Source organism: Lonchura striata, chromosome 3 (genome assembly GCF_050655825.1).
Source record: "Lonchura striata isolate lonStrDom1 chromosome 3, ASM5065582v1, whole genome shotgun sequence".
NCBI lineage: Eukaryota > Metazoa > Chordata > Aves > Passeriformes > Estrildidae > Lonchura > Lonchura striata.
The window spans coordinates 37,551,567-37,576,504 of record NC_140705.1 but is presented as its reverse complement, the minus strand read 5'-3'; the positions used below and the strand labels follow the sequence as shown (position 1 = coordinate 37,576,504).

The 24,938-nt window shown below is 38.0% G+C and overlaps 1 long non-coding RNA gene across 2 annotated transcripts in view; it reads right to left on the bottom strand.

Moving 5' to 3' along the window:
• The window catches only part of LOC146767864 (uncharacterized), a 53,784-nt gene extending 30,450 nt beyond the window's left edge, over positions 1-23,334 (bottom strand). For both annotated transcript variants that reach the window (XR_014953674.1, XR_014953675.1), the window contains exon 1: positions 353-23,334. This is a non-coding gene — a long non-coding RNA (uncharacterized LOC146767864). The remainder of the gene's footprint in view (positions 1-352) is intronic.
• Between the last annotated feature and the right edge of the window lie 1,604 nt (positions 23,335-24,938).

The window sequence follows — 24,938 nt, the reverse complement described above, 5'->3', positions numbered from 1 at the left end:
TAGTAAATTGCAGTGAAAAAAAGCAACTGTGATGCAATAAAAGCAAAGACCTATTTCTTACCAAAGTATAATCTGGTGTTAGGAATAGTGCAAAATTCCAGAGAATAAGACTTGTAGTTGCCTGGAGCAGTTTAAAAATCCAACCTCTTTCAGGGAGATACCTCAGGCATATTTGCTGTGATCAACTCCCTGGGCCAGAGCAGTTAACAAAAAATTCTCCATAAATTTTACTTCAGTGGAATCTCTTCTGTGAGCTAAAAGAGACAAGACAGACTAATTATCTAAGCCTATGTCCTACAGAAATCTGTTTCTCCTTATTTCCTTTTTCATTACTTTGGACCTGATGCTGTACCTGTTATTCATGGCAGTGTGAATCTACAGGCTGGACTTTCCTGGGGACTCGCAGCATCACAATTCATCTCTTGCTGGTGAAGTACACAGTTCTTTCCTTTGCAGCTACTCTATCACATTTTTACATGATGAGCTGCACTGTACCTGTAAAACAGAGCATGGAGGTTGCCATGCTCCAGACTAGAGCAGGGAGACTCTGGAGATGTCCTTGTCCTTCTCCTGAAGGAATGAGTAACTGGGAAGGAAAAAGAAGAATGGACATTTACTGCCTACTAGTTCTGGGGCTGAAAACAAAAAACCTATGCAATCTCTGAAGAAGAAACATGTGATAAAAGATAGTTACATAGATAAATATCATCTCCTTATCCTGCAGTTAGATTTCTTTTTACTTACTGGTAATTTTAAAGAATAAAAAAATAAGTTTTTCTAGCTATGTCACAAGGTTCAAATTTCCAAATTTTAATGGCTGTAATTATAAAGCAGCATAATTGTATGTATTTTAAGTTAACCTTTATTGGTTTGTGTTTATTAAGGATCTTGCCCACTATATAATCAAATGCAAAACCTTATAGAACACAGATATGAGAGGCAAATATGCCAAAAGTATATTTTTTTCCTCTGTATATTTTTTTCTTTAGAGCTGAAAAAGCCTAACAGTTGTGCTTAGAATACATTTCATGAATCCAGATTACTGTGAAGAAAAATAAATGCCTAGTAGCACATATATCTCTTTGTTTCTCTCTATGTGCATTCTGGAATGACAGAAATGTTTTTGTCCAAAATTCTGCCAGCTGTGGGAGAAACTGGTGCTGCAAAAACCAACATACCTCCACTGCTGTCTTTTCTGTGGTTTGCAACCACTCGCCAACAATATTAGGATTGATCTGTAGAAAATCAACAAAAGTAGAAAGATAGTTGCCAGTGGTGGGTCTCAATGAACCATTCTGCCTTTCATTTTTCTCTTTTCAATGTCTTTTAAGATAAAATTTGATGAATCAATGTGAGCTTGTAATATGGGCTCTTGACTAACTTTCCAGAAGGATCTCAGCATTGTTCAGTATTCTGGTTTTTATTTTCCTGCTGAGTATAATGAACAATGCAGAAATTAATATGTCTGAAGGGAAACTTAAACTGAAATGGATGACTGAAACCTGGTTTTGCTTCTGTCAAACAGGAACTTACCGCTGCCACTTTTATTCATGTCAGTGACATCAGTGGTACCACTTATAGAACAAGGTCATATTTAATGCACATCAGGCAAGGACACTCAAACCTCTTCAAAGTCTGGACTTCTTATGTGGAAAGTTTTTTTAAATGACGTTCAGTACAGTATGCATGTATCATTTAATGCACAATGAAATTAATCTCAGCTTATAGAATCCATTTGTTTAATTTCCATTACATTCTTTTTTCACCCCCATTTCTTAATAAAAGTCAGATTTTGCCTGTCGTAATCTTTCAAAGCACTTACTTGTACATTGCCACACTTACCACAGCTGTCCCCTGTGTGTATCAAATGCAATGTGCTACTGCCTGCATTGTCTGTATCTCAGAGAAAATGTCATGCTGCTGCTGCTGTGCAGCCTGTCACCTGTGCTTAAGTACTTCCCTATCATGGAGCTCACCTCTGACTGCATCTTGGCAGCTGCCAAATCAGTCTTACAGGAACTGTGACAAGAACTGTAATATGGAGCACAATTTGTAAGGCATACCAAGGACAGAAACAAAAGAAAGAGTTGTGTATGATCTATTCATAACATAGCACCAAAAAAACATTGCTTTTAAGTAAGCTGCAGTTAAATGACCATATCAAATAAAGGAGGTGCCTGAAGTAATGCTGAACATGAATTTATGAGCACAGCTCCAAAATTTTAACCCTTGCTTAAGTTATACATTGCTTAGCTCCTCCAAATTTTCCTTTTTTCAGGTCAGGCCTGACTTGTTATGTGACAGAAGTAAGACATGAATTAGTAGCGTGGTGGTTAAGAACACTGTTCCTGAAAAAATATTGGTATTTTTTTAACCTGTAACATGCCAATGTTTTATTTTGTTTTGTTCTGATCTTATCTTCATCAATTTTAATTAATGAATCCTCTAAATACTAGAAGAAAAACATTACAAATTTCAAAAAACTCAAACTTTTCCCCTTGAAAATTCTGGATTGGAGTTTTCTAGGTTAAGATCTTGCTGCTCTAAAAGTAATGCAAACATGTTTGAATTAAACACCTGCTCATTTTAGTGGTCCTTTAATTTCTTAAAGGAAATATTGAAAGAGATGTGGTTTATCTTCTAGATCATCAGTTCTCATGTTGTATTTAATATATATATATATATATATATATATATATATTACACATGCTGAAAGGCATGTGACTTCAATTATTTGTGTAGCAGCATCCAGTTCTCTTGTACTACATATCCAACTATTGAGTATAAGGTGAGACTTATCAGATTAAATGATGCCTACAGTGTTTATATCTGAGTTTGTCACCCCAGATTGCCTTTATCATTGGAGAGATAGTGGCCATTTCAGTCTGTAATTAGTCTGGTCTGGTTTAGATAGCTGCCTTAAGATGCTATAAATTGTTTCCATTTCCTGAAACTGCTGTTATGTGAGAAGAGGCAGAGTCTCAATAGTGATGTGCTTTAAGTGACTGTATCCTCCATTCTTCCTTCAATTTCAGCTAAGAGTTAGACCTACAAAAAGAAGATCAAGCAACTTATTTGGGCAGAAGAAAGGATCTCTTTTTTGAGGCACTCAAAGGGTCTGACTTCATGCCATATAACCAATGTCCCCACTTAATTCAGGAACAGGATTTACAAAGTTTAGGTGCAAGGAAGATGTCATGGATAAGGAAACAGAAAAAAATTACTTCTGGTTCCTTTCCAAATACAGATCCCCAAAAAGCAACAGATGACTGAAATATCTTCCCACAGGGCTTGCAAATGTACCTTTGTCCCCACCCAACTAGTCCTGTGATGCTGTATTGTTGCAGTACATCTACAAAATTAACAAACAAAACCTACTTCAGATGGATTTGTACAGTGGTAAGTTTTAAGAAGATAACTCATCTCCACACACTTAGAAGCCCAGCGGCACAAAAGAAAGCAGCAGAGTGAGTTCCTCCAGGTTGGACCCTCTCAAGGCATCTCAGGAGGGTGTCAGCCCCTTCATCTGTGCCTGAGATCCATCAGTTGACAGGAGATGGTCTCCAGGCCTCCTTACAGACTGACAGTGGATACTGCCCACAGAAGTAGGGGATTCAGTGTGGGAGGCAGAGGCGAGCACTTGGATTGTACAAGACTATTACAGATATGAGGATATGACCTCAAAAGAGAGTTCACTATGAGGACAAATCAAAGGAAAGGAAAGGGAGGGTTATGGGTAGCAAGAACAGGAAAACAGGGATAAAGAGATAAAAAGGGCCAGGTACCTCTCATCAATCTGGTGGTCAATATGTTTCATTGACCATACACTATGTCTGATCACCTTGTCTGATCTGTCCTGTACCCACATTAAGTTCTATATTTTACTATTTTTTCTAAGGCTCTTTATTTTCAACATGCATATGTACATGGAGACCTGAATGTCGGCAGACAGAACCAGGGAGTGCAGGTCAGAGGGACCATGTATCTCCTGCTCCAGCAACTCGAGAAGCTGCAGTGGGACCTGCTGGAATGTGTTTGCTAGCTAACATCCACCTCGACTGGCTGCTGAATGCAACAGATTCTTGGGGCAGCTGTAGAGACCTGTGTGCTCTGAGAGGTTACAGGTGACTAGCCAGCAATTGGGGAGACTGCAAATTGTAGGTGTCAGACTCACCAGCATCTTGTGTTTATGAAACCAGAGAATCCAGGGCCTGGGTAATGTGTAGGCTGATTATCTAAAGGAGGGATCTATGCTATGTGGATAAATTGCCCACTAACAAACCTTCATCCTGAGCTGTTGGAGGTTGAAACAGCTGTCTGTGCTACCTAAAGTTGTGTGAGTGCTTCTGTGTTTGCTAATTTGTGTGGCCAGCCATGTATGTACATATGTATTGTGGAAGAGTACCCATGTGAGTGTATGCTTATCAAGGACACATACTTGGCTTGGTCTGGCTGCTGGCTGCACCTGGGACCACGGCCCTGTGGCAGCCTCATCTCTGCCAGACAATGAGGTTCAGCAACATGCAGTGAATCTCATATGCATTTGGCTTTATGTGTTACTTAAATTGAATGTTATAAACAGTTATAAACTTACAGAGAAATGTGAGGGACGATTTCAATCCTTTGGCTCAGATGAGAATTTCTCTTATATGAGAGACAATTTCCTCAAGTATCAAAACTCAAGGGGTTCCTTCTGTGTTTTATAATACTTTTGTTCAAAAGCTGCAATCTCTGAAAGACCTAGTTGTGAAGTGTGGGAATGAATTTTGTACTCTATTTTCATTGAAATAACTTTCAGTATTGAATAAAGCTTTGGACAGCCACTTCTTCAGTCTTTGCTATGCTGGTTGTAAGTGTGGAATATTTGTGTAAATATTAAGTAAGTCATAAAAGTTTGGGGTTTGAAATCAAAAGGGAAAAACTATCTTGAGAAAAGGAAAAATTGCACAGAGAGATGATTTTTAGTATAACATTTTAAAAACCCTTAATCTATTTGCCATTTGAATTGCAACTAGGTCTCCAGGCCTAGCTATATAACTAGGACTTTCTAAAATGGGAAATCTATTTCTGTGTCTATTTATTGTAGGTTTTATACCACACCCATGATAATTACAATTTGGCAGAATATGTTACAGTTATTTCTAGAAAGAGTAAGCAATCAGAACAATAATTTCCATATCTTATTTCAGAATAGTAAAGGAAGTATTCTATAATAGGTGCACTTTTTATGGGAGAGTTCATCCATTTCTTGCATTATATGCTATATGATGAGACTGATATGACCATTAGGTTATCACAGTTTCTTTGAAAGGTATACCAATAGGAAGCAGCAAGCCACAGCCTCCTGATTTATGTGAAAACAGAAACAAGTCTGAGAAAACCATTGGTTTAGTTACTATATTCTTAATCTGATACTTTTCTCACTGCTATTCAAAAATATACATAGTTATTTTGGCATGATGGGAAGTCATTCAGTTCTTAAAATCATCAAAATGGTCATATTAGACTGCATCCACATCCATCTACCCATTTCATAACAATGTTGAGCAGAGGAAGAATAAATTCATGCACTAATTCTTAGTAATGCAGGCCCAGACTGTAGCAGGGTGCAGGGAATTCTAAACTCAGGGTCTAATCTTTCTCCTTGATAGCTTCTGATGGATTTGTCTTCTGTGAATGTATTTCATTACTCTCTGAATCCATGCAAATATTTGGCATCCATAAAATATGTTATCAAGGATTTCCATGGTTTCCATTTTATATCATGATTGAAGAGGCCATAGTATATCTCACTAACTTTACTCTGGATAATAGATCCATACACAAAATTAAAGTAACTCAAGAAATAAAAGGTAGGCATCAATAAAGTAATTTAGAAGTAATCTAGTAAGCATGGGATTTCCACCTTCCCTCTGTAACCGCACTGAGGACTGCCTTTGAAAACATTTGGTTGTTTAAGTTTGACTAGCCTGAGTTACACATTGCCACATCATCTTTAGATAAGAGTCACAGAGACAGCTAAATAAGTGCACATCTTCACTTAGAAATGCTTCCTTATGGTCTGACTAAGAATACACGCACCCTCTGCAGACACCTCAGGAACAGAAATCAGCCTTCCTTGAGTTCCATCTCTGTTTTTTGTGCTAAAAACCCCCAGTCCCTTTACTCAGTATCTATCCTAGTTAATTTACTTCATCTACATCTTAGTATCTTGTGTTTGTATCAGATTTAGTTGCAAGCAAGAAGAGCATTAATTACTCCAATTACTTAATGAGGTATTGCTAGGCAGAGAACTCCTTGAATGCAATGGCCTACCATACAGTTCACGTAACCTTGTATTCATTTTTTAAAGTGGAAAATGGCTTTCATTTCTGGTTGATAGAATTTATCTCTGAGATGTGAAAATCACATATTCATCACAATCTTTCATTTTCTCATCCTGTTAATGGATGTGCATTCTCATGGTAATTGCATCCCTTTTCTATAAATTTATAAAGAGAAATTATATGTTTTTTTCTATTAAATATTCTGAAAAAAACATATTTTCAAACTCAAAATCCTTCTCATACTGTAATGAATCTGTTTTATTACAGTTGAAAGCACGCAACAATATGTCCATTTCTATTATATTAAAATTCAGTGCAAAATACCTTTCTACTAAAATATAGCATCTGCTTGTAAAGCAATATTCACTCTTACAGGGAAAACAGAGAACCATGCACCTGTGACATTGATTTAACATTTGGAGTGACAAAGAATTTCTTCAAATGGAGAAAGTAAATTGTTAAGGACTAAAAAGAAATAAGGGAAATAAACCACCACTCTGTCCACTTTTCCTTTTACTACAATAATTAGTAACTTTTAAATAATGGTACTTAAATAATGGTACTTAAATAAATGGTACTTAAATAATGGTACTTAACTGCGTTTCAATATACATTTAACTATGTTCTTTTCCTCAGCATCAAAAGTATTTCTGATTTCAGCTCAGAACCATAGCCACATATGCCACAGAAATCTGCAGGTCTGGAGTGGGAGTAAGTTGTATGTAATTATCTCTCTCATTTCCACCTCTTTGGACCCACCCATGACCATCCATTGGCAATTCTACTCTTCAAAATCAGGTGAAAAGCTGCAGTGAAAGCTGTTTATTTTCTGATTCAGTTCTGTGCCATTAGACTGCTGCCAGTCAGTAGCTCCAGTAATGTACAGTAAAACCTAAGCTAAAAAATGCTGTGATAGTTATATGAATATTTTTTGTGGGATTATATTGTTTTCCAGATAGAGGAAAGGAATTTCTGTGGAAACAGTTTATTGGAGGTTAACACATTAAAAAAAAAAAAAAAAAAAAGGGAAAGCTCAATCCTCAATCTTGCACTCTCTGATGAGTGTCACAGGGCTTAAGCAGTGTCCAGCTGTGTTAGTGTGATGCAGCATCACATTTCCTTGAAGCTAAACCAACAGTGTGATGGTGCTGTGGGGACTACCATCTCTGAGCCATATTCTATTAGTATCAGTAACAGGAAGATCAGATAGCTGAGGACTGATAAATATTAGTAATGGATTCATCCTCTGGAATCTAGGAAGGGCTGCAGCTGCCTGGCAAGCAAGGGGAGTGAGACTGCAGTATTTGCTTCCACAGCACCAGTTGGAAGGACTAAAAGGAAAACTTGACAGCGTAAACTGACAGCTGCTGACTCCAGGCTTTTAGTAGCCTAGCAGGTGTTGTGCTGAGCAGCACTCAGTGATGGTGGAGTACAAACAAGTGGAATGAACCAGAGAGTAAAAATTGCATGCAGTGTCTGAGAAAGGACACTGATCCAAATTATTTCATTGAAATGGAAGTTATGTGCTGCAGTAGTGTAAAGCAGTCCTCTTTTGCCTTACCAGCAGATATCACATAAGACTACAGATCCCCCACTGACCTTCAGTGCCCAGAAATGATACTCCCAGTCAGTGTGTAAGGACATATAAACAACAAGATGGAGAAAATCCAAACAGATGTTTATCTGACAAAATATTCTTGAGACTATGCTGCATTCTCCCAGTGATCCTGGAGGATTAATTTTTCTTTCTTTTTTCCCCATCTCTGAGTCAGAGCTTTGGCATGCCATACAAGACTGGAGGTATGGCACAGTGAAAGCAGAAAAAAAACTATGACAGACGAGGCCAGAAAAGCTGTAACTGTAACCAAATATCATGGGACTTGTGGTTGTTTGATCCTGGCCAGTATCTAAGCACCAACACAGCCACTTGCTCAATCCGTCTCCCTGTCACCAGGGAGAAAATAAGAGCAAAAGAAAGAAACTTGTGGGATTATGGGAAATTTTAATAAATTAAGGAAAGAGGGGAAAAAAAGCCATGCAAGAGCTGCAGAGGCAATCACTCACCACTCCCATAAGCAGACCAATGTTCAGACAGGTCTGCAAGCATTGTTTTATTGATAAGCATGACACTACATGGTATAAATTACTATTTTGGCCAGTTAAGGTCAGCTGTAGCAGCTGTGCTTCCACCCAGATTCTTGCCCAGACCCAGCCTACCCTCTGCAGAGGGCAGAATGAGTTAAAGAGAAGGCCTTGATGCTGTGCATACATTGCTCAGCAGCAGCCAAAACACTGATGTATTATCACCACTGTGCTAGTTACAAACCTAAAAACACAGCATCATACAGGCTGCTATGATAAAAGTTAGCTCCATCCAAACCAGACCCAGTGCAGAATCACGCAGCTTGTTGCAGGATGCTGATGCTGCTCTTCAGACTCCAGCTAGCCCTGCCCACACTACACTTGGTGTTCAAGTCTGTTTCCAATTTAAGCAAGATGGAAATTTAAATATCAGGAAAAATGGGTGAGATTGTCAGCCTTTTTTTGGGGGAGGAGGCTTCTTTTGAGCCACATGTGGCCTCTGGATGTCTTTGAAGAAGCTGACTGAAGATGGTAGTGTCAGAAATAACCTGGCAGTGTCTGAATTTGAAAATATGACTTTTCACTCTGAATTCTTGTTTCCTGGCACAGTTCAAGGCAACTTAACTTTTGGTACCGTATTTCTCACACACATGCTGGCCAGAACCATGCTCTTAACATGGCCATTTGTTATTACTCATATGTTTACTTCCTTCTGTGGGAATATCTGAATAAGTGCCCATGACCCAAGCTCCTCAGAGTAGCCCTGGCTTTCTGGGGGAGGGAAATTTTGCAGGCATCCTTGAATGTGCACACACTGGGCTTCATCCATCAGAGAGAGCTGATCCAGTTTGGGGGGCAAGGTGAGAGAATCATCTCATGCACTAAGTTTGCAGTGCAGATATCTGAGTGCCAGCTGCTTGCATGGGAAGAAAGGTCCAGAGATATTAAAGATTAGCACATCACCACATGCATCTTGTACCTAGGAAATTAAAAGACGGACAAAAGGCTCAATGGGCATCTATCATCCTTGCAGGCAGGCAATTTGTTACCGCTTTCTCCCTTCTCCCACACTGTGCTCCATGGTCTTCCCTCTGCCCTTCTGCCCTTCCTAAGGAAGTAGACAAGGTATCTCACAGAGCTGCTCTTAGGGATATCACCCCTAGTGTGCCCTATCTCAGGGCTATTTCTTTTCCCCTGTCTTCTGCAGACTGGGGTGCCAGGAAAGGAAAAGTGCAGGGAGCTGTTGACTTAAGTGAAAGTCCACTGTGGTTGACAATGACTTTCCTCTTCTACCATATACATCTCAGATCAAGACTCCCTAAGATGTCTGTTTTCATAGTATTTCTAGAAGATTAGGAAACCAAAATCTTTATCTTAAATACTTTATAAAATTTATTTCCGTGGAATTTTGTTCCTTGGTACCTACCCATTTAGTCCTGTTCTTTGTGGTGTCTGTGTAGATATTGAAGGGAAAGCTGTTTTGCCTGACTTTTACCTGCCTTCTCTACCAATAAAGGTATAAAATGTCCTTGACATGTCAGGTCTCTTGTCTTTTCTAAGTTCAAAACTTTCACTTTCTATCCACCAACACTAAAGACATGCTCTAACTTGAAAACGGTTTCTCAAGAACTAAGAAATCTGAAGCAACAAAGGCAAGTCCTGTATCAGGAAAGAGCACAAGCAGTGAGCACCAACTGGATTTAAGCCTTATTTCCTATAAATACTTCTGCAAACATTTTAATTCTGCTCATCTACTTAAAATTATTCACACATGTAAGATCAGGACCTTACACTATAAACACTCAGAGAAAATAAACAGACACTGGGATTTTTTGCTTGGTTTGTTTTATAATTACAGGCCAAAGATTCTGGGTGAAAGGAATGATAGAAATAATTAAAAATAAAAGTTATACTTTCTTTGTTAAAGGAAATTATTTGAACATCATGAAATTACCAGAGAATCAAAGCAATTCTCAGCTTCCACATAATATCATATTATTCGCTCAAGCCAAGGCACTCATTACTTCTCAACTTTGACTCCTAAAATTTATGAAAAATACCTCAGACATTATTTTGCATAGGAAAATTTTCCATTTCTCTAAGAAAAATCTGTTTTCCAGTTCACTAGAACACAAATATGCACTGAAATGCCACTTCTTAGAAGGCAAACCAGACACAGTGCTAGTAGCTGTCTTTTATAGACAGTAGAGATTGCACATTGAAGCTTTAAACTAAATATATAGGCCTGCATCACCATGACACTGATTGCTAAATGATTGCCTTCTATAATTCCTGTTAAGCTTTCTTAACTTAAACAGGTCACCTTACAAGCCAGTGGTGAGAAAATATTGCTGAATTGAAGATTCTATATTCAATATATTAGGTAACTTCAATTTTAATAATACAAATAATATTTAAAACTATGAGAAAACTTCCAGCACTCTGACCTTATATTTCTTGGGATTTTATCTCTGAAAAAAATCTTTAGTACACATTTAAAAGACATTATAGAAAGTCAATGCTACAGTTCCCTCAGCATATTTTCATTTTAGAGTAAGCAATGACACAAAGGGGTTTCTGTGGATGTCAGACTGGGAGATTTACAGTGATTACAAGTGGAGAAGTCTGTACTGTATCTTCTAACAGTTCATTTTCTTTATTAAGGGACATAGCTAATGCTTTCCTTTAGACATTTCAAAGTGTGGGTTAGGAGAAGCAGGCATCATGTTCCTCTCCTTGCAGATGGGGAAACTGTAGAAGAAAGAGGTAAAAGCTACACCTAAACAGATGAACTAAATGGGGCTCCAACATAATAGCAAAACTCAATCTTCTATAACAAAGGACAGACTGATTTCAAACCTATCTCACTCACAGTTCAGGAGACAGCATAGGCTTTGATCCATTAGTCAAGAGGTCTTGCATTTTTTGGCAGTTAAAATAATTAAATAGTAAGATATGTTTTATTCTAGTTGGCTTCCTTGGCAGAAAATTATCCTGGGCAGTTTAATTTACTACTGATCAGATAGCCCAAAGTAACATTTCCAAAATCATCACTAGACAGCCAGTACCAAGGCAAGATAAGACAGCAAAACAAAGGTCTTCTGAATAACAGATATTAGGTGAAGAACACTACCACAGATTTTAAATTATTTTTTAATCTAAACATTTAATTTAAATTTTTGTCTTTGTGGTATTTAAAATAGACTGTCTTCATCTGTGGAAAAAGACTTTTTGGTTTTACTAAAAGCTTCACCTTACTCAGAACAAGCAAAGAAAATGAACCAAGTCCAAATAGCTTCAAAACAGAATGCTTATGAGAATGATTTGTCAAATTTATCAAAGGGATTTGGATCAGGTGGATTCAATCACAGTTAAGCATTGGCAGAATTTTGTCCAATTTTTATATTTATCACATAAATGGACTTTAAGATGTATATTTGTGTCTAGAAATTGACAGGTTTAAGTATGAAATGAGAACAGAATAGAGAAATAGGACTGTGTCTTTTTTTTATTTTTAAATCTGTATGGAGATATTCAAGTACACCAAGGCAATTACAGCAGCTAAAGACTTACTGCTTTTTGTAGAATAACAAATTGTACTGTGGAAACTTTTGCTGTGTTAAAATATTTCAGTCATTTTCCTGATAATTAAATATTTCCAGTACCATATGGACTGAGGCATGTTTGTAAATATTGTTATTCATAAATACAAAGTCTATTAAAAAAAGAGACTTGGGGCATTTTCTTTTCTCCCTTTGATTCATAAATGCACGTGCTTATGAAGTAAAATATTCCTATGATGCTGTTGTTACTCTTTCAGAGATCAAGATACCATAATTTTCTTTAGTAGTGAAGGATAGAATATGTATTGTTTGTATCCATAGAGTTAACAGCATCTGACTCTGTCATATATATTTTTCTAAGCTTCTCAGGTCTTGAGTCATCAAAATCACCCAGGGAGGGATTTAGAGTAAATCAGAGCAGACACTTTCTGTTCTTGCTCTTCCCCTCTAACTGTCTTCTGTAAGTCTTATTTAAATGTGCTTCTGGAGGTAATTTTTGTGTGGGTATATAGTTCCCTTTATATTTTCAGCAATCTTGATAAAAGAAAATATCCCTCATGCACAATAAACTTGTATTTTCTGTACTCAGAAGTGATGTAGCACTTAGACCTTCCCCAATTGCATTGGTTTGGAGGATATTATATGTTACTTATTTATTTAAACTGAAAGAGAACCTGAGCCAATCTACTAAGGTCATAAATTAGAAATGGTCTTGGACAAATAAATCAGAACCTACACCTTTATCTTCAGTGAAATGACGCCAGTTTCACAATAAAGAGAAAATGTCCAGATTTTGGCTGCTTAACTCAATGTTGTTTCTTACCTGAGTGTATCACTGCTCTAGTTACAGCTTTAAGGATTTTTTAGAAGACATAAATGTGAGGCAGGAAAGTTCAAGATCAATTTACAGCGGTGACATGTTTTCTTAGCCTATGTTTCGCTGAGCAGATGGGAAGAGCTTGGGGAGGGCATGAAGTTCAGTCATGTCTGGATAAAAGCATTAACTGCAAAACTGTTACAGACTCTCAGCGTCTTCTGCAGGTGGCCTTTTTCTTTTCACACATGATTTTTAAATGAAAGAATATAATCCTGAGAAATGTGGGTTTAATTTTTATTTAAAAATAAATAAAATAAGGTGATAATGCACCTTTGGGAAAAACAATAATATTGGTTTATTTTCTTCTTGCATTTGTGAATTGATGAATAACTTCAGAAGTGGCTGTAGCTCCCAGTGTCCCGGGTCTGGCCAGGACAAGGTTAATTTTATGCAGTAGGTGGGATGGGGCATCCCTAGGACAGAGAGATTGTTCTCTATCTCTTCACATCTTTTCCAGGGGTGGGTAAAAGGACCTCTCTTCCAGTTGAGTAAACATGGTGGAGGAAATTGTCTGGTACTGTCTGTTATTGGGATTTTTTTGGTGTGAATAATTTATTTTCTTGTAACCTCTGTCATTTGTATTGTTACTGTTTGTTTTCTTATTCTTTGCTGTTTCAAATAAATTATTTTTATCTCAACCCTTGATCTTTGCCCTTTCTGCCTCCCTGTCCATCACACCACAGCAGCAAAGGGGAAAGTGGGGAAGCAAAAGAGAGTGCTGTGTGGTTTGGAGAGTCTTAGTGGGGGCACTGAACTGGGGAGTACAATTCCTAAACCACATTATTCAGCTGAGGGTTGGGTGGAGTTTGAGTACTGTAAGTCAGCTGTACCATCCTTGAAATCTCTATTCAGATGAGCCCAGGGGTTGTTCTCGAGTCTCCCCATGAACTTTTTGCTAGAGACTCCAGGAAGGACCATTATCCACTGGATGTAGTGTAGAATACATTTTGCATGTATTATCCTTTCTTTACTAGCCCAAGGGCTATTGAATGAGCAATCTCTTTAATTTTTTCAAAAACTTATTGTCCAGGATCCCACTTGAAATCATTCTTCTTCCATGTCATTTGATAGAGACAAAAACCCTGTGTTTTCTTCTTGCTAATTGGTGAGGAAATAGCTGCTATTTTTTTGACCACATCCATTGGAATCTGATGACGTCCATCTTGCCATTTTACTCCTATAAATTAAATTTCCTTTGACCTTACTTTGCTGTATGGCAAAACTGGCCGACAGGAGGATTTGTGATATCTTTTCCCGTTTCTAAAAAAATTCCTCTGCTCTGTTGTCCCACATGAAGACATCACCAATATATTGTTTTATGTTATGTGTTATGGAGCCTCTCCATTTCCCAGTGCAGTTCAGATCAGTGTCTGGCAAATACTAGGGCTGTAATTCCACCACTGGGGCAGTTGGTTCCAGGTGTACTGGATGCCCCTCTAGGTGAACATGAACTGTGGCCTGCATTCTGCTGCTAAAGGAATGGAGAAAAACGCATTAACATTGACACTTTGCTGCCTTGGACTCCATACTAAAGTTCCTGCGTGTCTGGCACAGCAGCACTCAGTGATGGTGTGGCTTCCTTCAGGCCATGGTATTCCACTGTCAGTCTCCATTCCCCATTGGACTTGTAGGACTATTAAAAGGCACCAGGTACCTTCCCTTGGAGTAAGCATAGCAGAGGGAGCAGTGGGGTGGTTCCAGTTCTGAGCCAGAGGGAGGGCTTGGCTAGTGCCAGTTTCAGAGGGAGTGGTCAGGTGTCACAGCTGGGATCAGGCCGGGCTCTCTGGTGAATCCCTCTCTCTCTTTTGTAAGCTTTTGTTATTGATAATGCAGCTGTTACTACTGGTCATTTGCTTATGCAGCAGTGATAGCAGGCAAAAGACCTTAATTTTTTTTAAGTTCACAGAGAACATCTGCCAAGTAGCAGTGTTCAGGTATGACTGCTGAGTTTCTTGCATGCCATTCTGTTGGGCTGAAACACCACCTTTCACCCCAGCCTTAAAACCACTTTGCAAATGCCACTGTGTTCATTTAGTTAAGGTTCACAATATGCACTGCATGTTCTTTTGAGGGAAGAGAACAAAGGAATCTGCTGGGTGGAAGCTAAAGGACTAATGAAGGCAGAGTTGTGTGCAGAATGAGAGGGATTGATAGATATGGAGCTGTTTGAATATCTAGTCAAAGAGAAATATTCATTTTCTAAACTCTTTTGCTTCTTCAGTACCACTTCACCTTTGGGATGAAGAAGAAAGATGAGGTAGAGAAAAAAAAATACTGTTAATAATATACACATCAGATAATGGTTTAAAGAGAGTATCCTGTCAAATTTACTGGGTGAGTAAGATTATTAAATTATTAGGACTCAAAACATTACCTTTCTATTCCACCGTTATATGCTTGAAAGCAAAAATATCAGGCCAAAAACTGGCAACTGTTCAATATAAAGAAAATTATAGAAGAGAGGGAAGAGACGAATGAGGCACAGATGGGGAAGGGGCATGCAGCTGCCTGGCCCAGCAGTAGGGGAAAGCAGAAGATAACACTTTGCAAAAAGCCTGACACAAATTTGTTTTGTCAGATGTGCCTCTGTAGCAGGAATCAAAGGAATTCAAGGGCTTCATCTTTCTTTTTCTTGATGCACTAAGCCTCTCTCTCTTTTTGCACACCATTTTCTAGGGGTACCCCAAAGGTGAGCCATTTGTTTCAGTAGAGCTCCACAGACCCCAGGATCCTACTGTTCATAAACTATTTTATTAATTCACATTACTCTCATACTGCTGGCTTGAGTGCATATACATTAATCTTGCTAAGAACCTTTATTTTAAAGTAAGAAAAAGAATAAAGAACAACAAATTAATCAAACCTCAGTGATTATATACCAGCTGCTGAGCTCCTAGTAAAACCTCCAGCACATGTGTTCACATTTTCCCATTTGCTTCAGGATTTGCAGTGAAGAGGGGACATAACCTGAGTGAATGTGGATGAAACTCCATTTATTTCTAATGAGTTACATATGTTTTACATGAATGCTTGAACTGCATGAAATGCATTATGTGATTAGGTTGATGGGAAGTATGTAGGTATATAGATATATCTCTTGCTAGTAGCGAGATATTTCTCTTCACAGTACTGTTTAATACTGTGAAATATTGAAAGGAAGGGAAATACAAAGCACACATCTGACCTGTACCCAGTGCTGCTCTTTATTAGTAATCAGATCATTAACTTAGATTACTTTGAGGCTCTTCATGCTAATGACAGAAGCAATACAGACACACACTGACATGAATTGTTCCCAAGGTGTTTCCTGAACTTAGTGAACTTGTCCAAAGGAAGAACTGCAAAGGGTATTCAACCTGTATTCCCAGCTCATCTGTTTTCAGCTGATGTCTGAGAGACTTGGGATGATTTTCCTCGGTTCTGTCTCTAAGGGCAAGGAATAAAGAGAATAGAAAAGAATCTTTTACTCAGCATTTAGCAGCAGTTCCTAGAGTAGCAAGCAGTAAGATATATTCTTCTTTGAACAGATTTCCAATAAATCTGGAAAGGCACAGGGGGTAGAATAGATCAATGAACCATGCTGAGTTACAGAATGACCTTACAGCCCACAGGAAGAAGATCTCATTGGTGTTTATTTTTAGATGACAACTGTGTTGGACTGACTTTTCTTTCTTGGCAAATGCACTAAGAACAGAAGTGGTATAAATAACACCTATGGTGATTTTGAATATAGCAGAAAGGAATCCAGTGAGGCCTCCAGCCTCCTGTTAATATATACATCAAACTCCAGTTAACATCATCACAAATTTTAAACATGTGCAGTGGTTAAAGAAGCAATCTTATGCCGACTAAATAGCACCACTGGCTATTTTGCATTAGGTTAGTAGCAAAAGCTTGCCTCATGAACAAGCTCATGTCTCAAGGTTTTTGGAGAGAGCTGCAAAAACTAAAACATCAGGTGCAGCAGAAGTTGGCAGTGACACAGGTTTTCCCTGAGCCTTAAAAAGACAATTGAAAGCAGGGGTAATTTCAGAATAAATTTTTAAATAAATAGAAAGGAATAAAATAACAGATATAGAATAAATTCTGCAACCACATTTTAACAGTATTTGTTTCCCTATTTATTTGGGCAATTAATTTTTGGTGAAAAATTAAGAATGACAATATGTACTGTCCTGGAGTATAGAGTTTAGTTTGTGTGAGTACTGTAGAAAATTCACCTTAATTTTGACAAAACAAACAGCAACATTTGACAGTATTCTTTCCTTGATGTCTGTTTTTAGTAATTGCTTTATTTTGAACCCTCAACTCTAGGAGTTTCTTTTTTGTTGTTATTATTACTTGGAATCTTACTTTTCGTTAAGTAGCAATGAAGTACCAAGTGCTTATGATTGCAGGTTTCATGTTGAAAATGTGTCCTGATCTTCATTTCGGAGAGAGAAAAAAAAAAAACAAAACAAAAAGAGGTGACAAAAAAAAAAGATATCTTACACTTATTCTTTATTATTATTGTTTATAATTTAGCTAGAGCTAAATTTTTTTTTTTTACTGTTATTTAGATAGATCATGATATATGCTTATTTCTCTGGTAGGAATTATGAATGCTTTCAGTAGCAGCACTGTATTTTTCCCTGTTTAGCATATTCTGCCATAACAGGCACCATAAAATCAGAGTGTCTTGGCTGTATGTTGAGTGTTGTTGTGACGGGGGTGAGGAACAGAGGAATAGCTGCCTGGCTGAATACAGATATCTGAGCACTGACTAAGCACAGACAGGAACCCTGCCCTCCTTAAGGAAAGCGAGGAGGGCTCAGGCACAGCAGGAACAGCTGCTGTCAGCGTGGCTGCTGACCTGGAACACTGCTGCTTGAGAGGGGGAATGCTGCAGCTCTCTGCATTTTCACTATGGTCTATTTGAATGTAGGCACAGATTTTAAAAGACTAACATATTTGACCTCCCAATATGTTTCCAAGCCTTTGTTGGTTGAAGTGAGCATCCACAGAAGCTCTGGAGGCATTACCTTGCTGAATATTTTTTCATGTTTCCCATTTTGGTGACTTATCCCACAAGGCAACAAATAAGTTTGTAAAGAGATAAGGGGAACTTCCTCCCCTCATTTTGGAAATTAGTCTGGGAAACAGAAGAGGAAAGGAATAGTCATTAACATGTTAAACAGTTCTTTAAGTCTTTGAGAAAAGGATATAAGAAGTGAAAGAAGAAATTAATGTATTTTTCTCTCTACATATATTTTTTTGCTAAAATACTAGTAAAATATCAGAGTCATTCTGTGAAGACATAAATTTATGGTCCAATTAAAACCAGATGACAGGAAAAAAGAGTCATTTTGAGTCTAGACTTCAGCTTAATGACTCAAATTCATATAAACTTGAAATCAAATATGCTGACATAGGGCATTTTTCCACTAATTCAAGAGTAAACGATCTGTTTGTGCTTGAAAGGAGATCTCAATGTGCTATATTTTACATACGTTTTTCTGGTTTTTATTAAAATGAAGAATGAGAAATAAATGAAAAAATGTTCTAAAGAGTGTGAAGATGTGTTCTCTGTAAAGGACAATATAAAATCTCATATTAAATTGTTGTATAAGTTAATTATAAAACAAAAAAGACAAAATATTCTGTTTATGGCTATTGGTACATTCTGAATGGGATTTAAAGTTCATTTATTTTATAAGATCATCCACAACCTTGTAAAAAGCTATCATGCTCTGCTAAGTTTTGTAGAATTTTAACAAACATTTATGCATAAATTCAAATGCTGTAAGCACTGCTTTATTCATTTGAACTTTTCAGAAAGTTTCATTTTGCAAAACTGTTCAGATAAAAAAGGGGAAGCCCCACTACAAGCTGTAGAACTCTATTCAAAATTTTATGGACAAGAGTAGGAAAAACATCAGGCTGTGGGTAAGTGTTATATGAGATAAAATGGCTTCTGTGCTTCATTCCCAAAGCCAGCAGACATAGTGCAGTGTGTGTCTTTCCAAACAAATTCTCCTCTCTCCAAAATATATTGGTGACATCCAACTAGCCATCTTGGAACAGCTTCCAACATGTTACCCTTTAAAGCATTCCCAGACATGCTAGCTATTATGGTAATTTAGTAGTTTTGCCAGTTCTCCTGGATTAAATCTGTAAGAAACCAGGCTAACAGGTTAGCAATATTAATGATTACCTATCAGTATCCAGCTCTTTTTCTAATTTTCTGAAGATATAACTGTAAATATTTGAAAACTAATACAAATTATTTAGTAGGTAGAAGTACAACCACAGGGATCAACAACATTCAGAAGGTGATAATTTTAACACCTTACACTGACTGGTAGCATATAAAAGTTCTACTAAATGAAAGCACAGCAAATATACCTACAAGTAAGCAATACAGCAACAAAACCCAGACAATGACTACAGGCAAGTACAGCAACAGAATGATGAGTGATAATACATTATATGGCAATGGATGGATGGATGTATGTATGGATGTATGGATGTATGTATGGATGGATGGATGTGTCTATCATCTATCTATCTATCTATCTATCTATCTATCTATCTATCTATCTATCTATCATCTATCATCTATCTATCTATCTTTGCATCTATCCCAAAAGATAACTAATAAAACTATATAAAAAGCAGTGGATGTTTATGATAAACTCCCTAGCAAAGACATTAGCAGCATAACATTCTTGCTATGAGGCACATTTCTGCCCAGATTTCTAAGTTCTCATATCTTAAAGGTCTGCAAGATGCTTGCTGCTGCCACTTGGGAGTCACAAGCATATCCTGACCAGTATTTCAAGTTAATTTAAATAAAATGCTCACCTTTCTCAGCCCATGGCATCTGCAATGTTGATTCTCTTCTGATGAACTCACACTGATGAATTTCTGAATCTCTTTTATCTTCTTATAATGCTGTGACCCACAGGCCACACACATTCTCAGCTGTCCAGACTATCCTTCTGCTGTTTTGCTGAATCCATTTTAGTCCAAATACAAGAGACTGAGGAGCCAGTTCTTTGAAATGAGCTGATAGACAGCTTCTCTTTTCTTTCGTTTACAGCTGTCTTAACCACAAAGCTACTGCATTATTTTTGCTATGTTCTATTCATTATGCTGGCTCAGCAGCTTGTTAGTTCAGCAATTCTCTTATAGTCTACAGATATTTTAAGGCCCACCAGTTATGCTTACTCAGCGACTGAGTTAGCCTCTGTCCTATCTCAAGGAATGTCAGATGCAGTTTTGCAGGGTTTAGCAAGAATTTTACCGTTCAGCACTTCAACCCCATGCACACAGAGAGACAAGTGATACATTGCATCCCATCTTTGCTCAGCAGTGGCCTCCCCAGCAAAAAAAACAAGATCTGCTAAAGTTTACTGGCCTGTACTATTGTAGTGTTATTACAGATTCCTTCCTCTGTCAGAAAAATCATGATCCCCTTTGGCATTTTGGATTTCCTCTTGCAGCTACCCAGCCTTATCATTCTGGTTCAGGTCTGATCACATGTAGCCAAGAAAACAAAATCTTTCTGGGCCACCAGAGCTCCTTGTCAGCAAACAGATTTCAGGTAGGACTGTGGAATGCCAGTATGGTCTTTCCCTTGTCCCCGCAGGAAGTTAGCCTTTGCTGCTCTGAAGCACATGATATCCACTTGATAATCTTATTTCAAAGCCATGCACAAGTAGCTTTGCCACTTCTGAGGCAGATGAGAATGTTTGATTTCTGCACTGAGAAATCTTTGTAAGTCCAAGTGAAGATAATGGGAAGGTAGGTTACTTACCAGAGATCACAGTGCTACCCAGGGCTCCATGCAATGACCAAATATGTTGCCGTATGGCCAGCACCCAGGAAATCCTTCCCTATCCTGAAGCATTGATTTACTGTTTGATCAAAGGCCTGAGTAGGGCAAAGAGCAGATGGTGGCTTTGGTGGCTGCAGAGTGACAGCACCAGGATTAGCCCCAGTGTGAACCAGCAGAGTGACAAGCCAAGAGGAGGATTTGATTGAAAAAAGCATTTCCACAGGTGACCTGCTGTAAAATAGCATATGGTTCAGGAGATTGCAAGCTGCTGTACGGATTTAACGTGGTCTGTGCTCCTTGGCACTAAATGTAGAACAAACGAATTACTGAAAAAGCCACACTGAGAAAAAGAACATTCTGTGTGGGTTTCCAGAGGAACCAAAAAATAAAATAAAAATAAGAAATGAAAATAACTTAAGAGATCTCCTAACCCTGGGAAGCTGTGATTCACTTACATGATTTAAACTATACAAGTGCCCAAGAAACTTCAAATATTGGAAATATTTTCAAATATTAATAAATAACGTATCATATTTGTTCTACTCTGGAGGAATGGTGTGACACCTGATATGGTTAAAATGTCCCCCCACACCTATATTTGAATACCAGATGTAAATTTTTTGTGTACCTTAAGCCACTTCTCAGGTCTGCATGTGCAGATGGAAGTAATAATTTTGTGTTTTAATTAAATATAGAATGTTCACCCACTCTTTGCACATTAAATGTTAATGACAAGAGCGTGACATAAGTGTATATTTATTTTTTTAATAAATACAGTTCATGGATTTGAAGGCTGTGTTGACATCATAGACTATTTTGCTCCCAAGTTTTATTAGTGTTTTTCCAACCTGTTTCATATTTCTTTAAAAGAGGGCCACTGCCACTCCCAAGCACACTTTCTGCTGATGGTTACAATCAAGTGTATAGCTGACAGAAGACTGAAGCAAGCAAAGAGAGCATTTTCCCTGCAAAACTTAATTGTTGCTGAAGTTCATTAAATTAAAATGAAAGTCCTGGAAATCCTTATGCTGTACAGAAGTTTCTGATGAGATGGGTTTGCTTTTGGTCTGTTTTTTTTCTTACATACCAACTCTATGATGTACAGTCTTCTTCACACATTTAAATCAGTTGGTTGCTTAATGTCACTGAGCAAGATTCTAATCCAGAATTATGAAGCTTTTATAATGGCATTTAGAGCTTAAGTATTCCTCTAATGTATCCATTTCCCATCAATAAAAGATTTTTCAGGTAGAGAAGTAATTTAAACTCAACTTAAATTACTTAAATTAAAAGCTCATATTTTAAAATATTTTTATTTAAGTGTAAGAATATTTTAAACCACTTTTTTTTTTTTTCTGGGAGAAAAGTAAATTGAGCAGTATTAAAATAATGAATTTCTCATATTGCTCTACAGTTGGTTTAAAAAATAAATGAAAAAGCTCAACCACTGTACTTTTTTGAATAAGCTGTAGTGGTAAAACGGAAAAAAAAACATTCTGTAATTTTGAAAAGGGTAACAATCAGAAAATAAAACAAATGCAAGGAAAATCTGTGGTTGTTGAGTGAGTTTGTTTTTCTGAGAGCAGAGGCTTAAAATATAACTGTAGTTTCAAGAGGAAAACAGCAGTGGAAAGTACGACATCAAGGTGAAAAATGTTTGAGGAAAGAAAAAAGAGACACTAGAGGAAGATGGGGGTCAGTGGAGGAGAGAGGGATGTAGATGAGGGATCAGAAGCATGAGCACAAATTTTCTGACCAACAGAGTCAAATGCAGGCTACAGACTGAATTGTAGAAAAGTGCAAGTAAGAAAATTAAGCAGTCTCAATATTAGTATTAACAGGAACCACAGACCACAGTTCTACTGGAAATCATTATTATTATTGAGAAAAATAACAAATCTTGTACTCCTCTCTATCTTCTGACAAGATAGCTTTGAAATGAAGGGCTCTTTTTTTTTTTTTTTTCCTTCTTGGTATGAACTATCATGCTGGTTTTATAATTATTTTTTTAAATTTAAATGTATTAAGCATTCAATCTAAACTTTTCTCACCTCTGTTCCTTGTCCCATTCTGCTCCCTTCTTTTCTGAATAAGCATTTATTTCTGTTTTCAAGTGTTTTTAAAAGCAAAAGATGTGCAAAAAATCAGTGCAAATATACAATCCTTCACTAATTCTTATCCTATACCTCTTACTCCAGAATACCTACAGTTGAAGAGTTTTATGAAACAGAACATTGTTCTGATTAAAGTCTAATTAATTACTAACACCTACAAATAAAATGCATTAAGGCTGCCAAAAATGACAACCTTTATCAAGACACAATGGAGAAAAGCATTAAGAAAAGCTATGTGGGTTATCTTAGTGGACTTATAAATTTAAAAAATTCAACCACAGATGTTCAGTATTCTGGTGAAAAATTTGGTATTCATATTTTTCTAATAAATTTTCATACTTTTAATGATGCTGAAAATATTTCTCGCCTACGTTCTGCTTGTACAGCTGAAGCAAATAATTTAAAGTGACTGTCTCTGACTTAATGTGTCAGTGTCATGTAATATTCTTCCTGAGACACCAAGCAAAGTTCTGCAGCAGATGTGTGTACTAGTCATGCACAGTCCAAAACTTCCATAGAGACAAGAAGAAGAGAAAATAACAGAACTACTAAAATATAAAATGCTTAAAATTTGAAGTTTGCTTCAGGTGTTGACTCTGTTGATCATATAGTCCAATAGATAAGTGTGACAAGCTGCAACTAATTGGAAAATGGTTCATTATGCTCAGCTTAATTTAGTGTTTTATAGCTTTCAGAGGAAAACCTGTTGTATAGTAAAGAGAGATGTCATATGAAAAAAATCTTTTAAATTCTATCAGATCACATAAGCCCAGAGAAAATTCACAGCAAAAAATACTTTGTGTTGTCATTTTGTGCCCCGGCTGGATCTGTAACCACCACTGAATTTGGAGTATCTCTTATCAGAACTATTTCATACTATGCTTTCTAAGGAACATGCAATGCACACTATATCTTTGAGGGTTTTTTTAATTTTATTTTCTACTAATAGTTAATTGAAATCTTTTTTATTATCAGTATTCATTATGAAGTCACTCCAGGAAAGATTTCTTTCCCCCTCCTCTATAAATACCTATTAAGAGAGTAGTTAGTGTATTTGTAGGTGATAAAACAAAATGAAACATAGATTCCTTGTAGGGAATTCTGCAGGGAGAGCCTTATTGCATGAATGTGAATGAATAGGAAAAGAGGAGAGGAGAGGAGAGGAGAGGAGAGGAGAGGAGAGGAGAGGAGAGGAGAGGAGAGGAGAGGAGAGGAGAGGAGAGGAGAGGAGAGGAGAGGAGAGGAGAGGAGAGGAGAGGAGAGGAGAGGAGAGGAGAGGAGAGGAGAGGAGAGGAGAGGAGAGGAGAGGAGAGGAGAGGAGAGGAGAGGAGAGGAGAGGAGAGGAGAGGAGAGGAGAGGAGAGGAGAGGAGAGGAGAGGAGAGGAGAGGAGAGGAGAGGAGAGGAGAGGAGAGGAGAGGAGAGGAGAGGAGAGGAGAGGAGAGGAGAGGAGAGGAGAGGAGAGGAGAGGAGAGGAGAGGAGAGGAGAGGAGAGGAGAGGAGAGGAGAGGAGAGGAGAGGAGAGGAGAGGAGAGGAGAGGAGAGGAGAGGAGAGGAGAGGAGAGGAGAGGAGAGGAGAGGAGAGGAGAGGAGAGGAGAGGAGAGGAGAGGAGAGGAGAGGAGAGGAGAGGAGAGGAGAGGAGAGGAGAGGAGAGGAGAGGAGAGGAGAGGAGAGGAGAGGAGAGGAGAGGAGAGGAGAGGAGAGGAGAGGAGAGGAGAGGAGAGGAGAGGAGAGGAGAGGAGAGGAGAGGAGAGGAGAGGAGAGGAGAGGAGAGGAGAGGAGAGGAGAGGAGAGGAGAGGAGAGGAGAGGAGAGGAGAGGAGAGGAGAGGAGAGGAGAGGAGAGGAGAGGAGAGGAGAGGAGAGGAGAGGAGAGGAGAGGAGAGGAGAGGAGAGGAGAGGAGAGGAGAGGAGAGGAGAGGAGAGGAGAGGAGAGGAGAGGAGAGGAGAGGAGAGGAGAGGAGAGGAGAGGAGAGGAGAGGAGAGAGGAGATATTTTGCAGATTGCCTAAATACAGACTAATAGGATTTTGCAGTATGCCACACACAGGACAAGAGGAGAATACTAGGTAAAGAAATTATATTGAGCATTACTTGGAATTAAACAATTGGAATTTTAGACTGAACCAGAAAGTACTCAAACCTAGTCAGCTCAGCATGC